This window comes from Bubalus kerabau, chromosome 5 (genome assembly GCF_029407905.1).
Source record: "Bubalus kerabau isolate K-KA32 ecotype Philippines breed swamp buffalo chromosome 5, PCC_UOA_SB_1v2, whole genome shotgun sequence".
Taxonomy (NCBI): Eukaryota; Metazoa; Chordata; class Mammalia; order Artiodactyla; family Bovidae; genus Bubalus; species Bubalus kerabau.
In genome coordinates, this window is record NC_073628.1 from 104,744,253 (window position 1) to 104,746,643 (window position 2,391).

Consider the following 2,391-nt stretch of genomic DNA (forward strand, 5'->3'; position numbering starts at 1 on the left):
ACACACTTCTCAGCAGCTTTCCCACAGTCTCAGAATGTCATGGGGACAAAACACTCACCAGCTTGCCTTTCTAAAATGACCCATTTCCCCAGTCCTGACTTACCTTTCTTTTTCTTTTTAAGAGAATCTATGGGACCTTCTCTTAAAAGGTACCCAAAAGGCATCCTCTCCTGTCAGAATTCATCTCTGGCTTGGGTGGTAGAGGCCCTGGAGCATCTTGGAGGCACTCTCAGGAGAGGGAGATGGTCCCCCCAACCCATCTCAGTCCCACGTCACATCTCACTGTCTCCCAGCAGTGTCAGACTCTAGGCAACCAGCCACACAGATCTAGGCTGCCAGGGGCTCAGACAAGATTTTTGTAGAAATAAACATTATGGGCCCATCAAGAGGGAGACCCTGGCTGTTTCCTGTGCTCTAGCTCTCATTGTGGCGGCGTCCATGGCAGCCCTGGCAGATGCAGGAGCAATGGCAGTGACTGATATAGTTCGCCAGGTGGGTGAAGGTTGCCGAATGGTCCCCTGGCTACACATGTGGGGTTTGACAGCTTGCCCAACCAGCTGGTGAATAAGTCAGTCAGCCAGGGCTTCTGCTTCAACATCCTGTGCATGGGAGAGACAGGTTTGGGCAAGTCCACCCTCATGGACACCCTGTTCAACACCAAGGTCAGGGGGGAGCCAGCCACACACACACGGCCGGGTGTCCAGCTCCGGTCCAATACCTATAACCTTCAAGAGAGCAACATGGGGCTAAAGCTGACAATTGTTAACACAGTGGGCTTCGGGGACCAGATCAACAAGGAGGACAGCTATGAGTCCATCGTGGAATTCATCGATGCCCAGTTTGAGGCCTACCTGTAGGAGGAGCTGAGGATCTGCAGGGTACTGAACACCTACCATGACTCTTGCATCCATGCCTGCTTGTACTTCATCGTCCCCTTGGGTCATTCCTTGAAGTCTCTGGACTGAGTGACTATGAAGAAGCTGGACAGTAAGGGGAACATCATCCCCATCATCATCAAATCAGATGCCATTTCTAAGAGTGAGCTAACCAAGTTCAAAATCAAAATCACCAGCAAGCTTGTCAGCAATGGAATCCAGATCTACCAGTTCCCTACAGATGACAAGTCAGCAGCAGAGATCAACAGAACCGTGAATGCCCACCTGCCATTTGCTGTCATGGGCAGCACGAAAGAATGGAAGATAGGTAAGAAGATGATGAAAGTGTGGCGGTATCCCTGGGGCATGGTGCACGTTGAAAATGAAGCCCACTGTGACTTTGTGAAGCTGCAGGATATGCCGATCTGAGGCAACATGGAGGATCTCCAGGAGCAGACGCCCGGCCCACACTGTGAGCTGTACCACGGCTGTAAGCTGGAGGACATGGGCTTCAAGGACACCGACCCTGACAGCAAACCGTTCAGTTTATAGGAGACGTATGAGGCCAAAAGGAATGCGTTGCTAGAGGAGCTCCAAAAAAAAGAAGAGATAAGAAAGATTTTCGTCCAGAGAGTCAAAGAGAAAGAAGCTGAACTTAATAAGGCAGAGACAGAGCTGCATTAGAAGCTTGACCATCTGAAGAAACTACACCAGGGTGAGAAGAAGAAGCTGGAGGATAAAAAGAAATCCCTGGATGACAAAGTGGACGCTTTCAAACAGAGGAAAATGGCAGCTGAGCTGCTCCAGTTCCAGGGCTCCCAGGTTGGAGGCTCACAGACTCTGAAAAGAGACAAAGAGAAGAAAAACTTTTAATAATCTTGTCTTCAGCAGCTACACTAAGTCTAAAGGAGAAGACTACCATTATAGAAGAGTTAGGGTTCCATATTGTCTCAAACCAGAAACCAACCAACACCTTCTCCCTCCAAATTGTGCACGCATGCACGTGTGCATGCACACACACACACACACACACACACACTCTTAACAAGTGTTCATGTGTCCAGGCAAGAAGCTCTCTCCCAACTTACATGGGATTTTAAATGGAAGTGACTTATCCTAATCTAACAAGGCAGGGAAAGATCCATCCGAGCTGGAGAATGGACCCAATGTAACCTCAGAGAGACAACTGCAGGATGACTCACCCAAGTGTAAGTGACTGAGGCAGGAGCGCTCAGCTGTGGGTGTGAAAGTATTGCTTGCAAGTTTTTCATGTGAGTTTTCTGTTTTTCCTTTCAAACACCAATTCTCCAGTTCAATGGGTTGATTGTCTACAGCCACTACTAAACATTTCTAAATATGGATGAGAAAGTCAAGCAACATTCATATCTTCTTCAGCATTCACAGACTTTCTGCAGACCCCCTCAGCAAGCGGGGTGAGTGGATCTACTGACATTCAGGTGGAGAAAGGAAAGAAGAGATGAGGAAAGGAGAGATGGGGGAGTTTAAGCTTAGTGAG

The 2,391-nt window shown here is 48.6% G+C and overlaps 1 pseudogene; it reads left to right on the forward strand.

Moving 5' to 3' along the window:
• The first annotated feature begins 465 nt into the window (after positions 1-465).
• Positions 466-1,748, forward strand: LOC129654013 (septin-6-like; annotated as a pseudogene).
• The last annotated feature ends 643 nt before the right edge of the window (positions 1,749-2,391 follow it).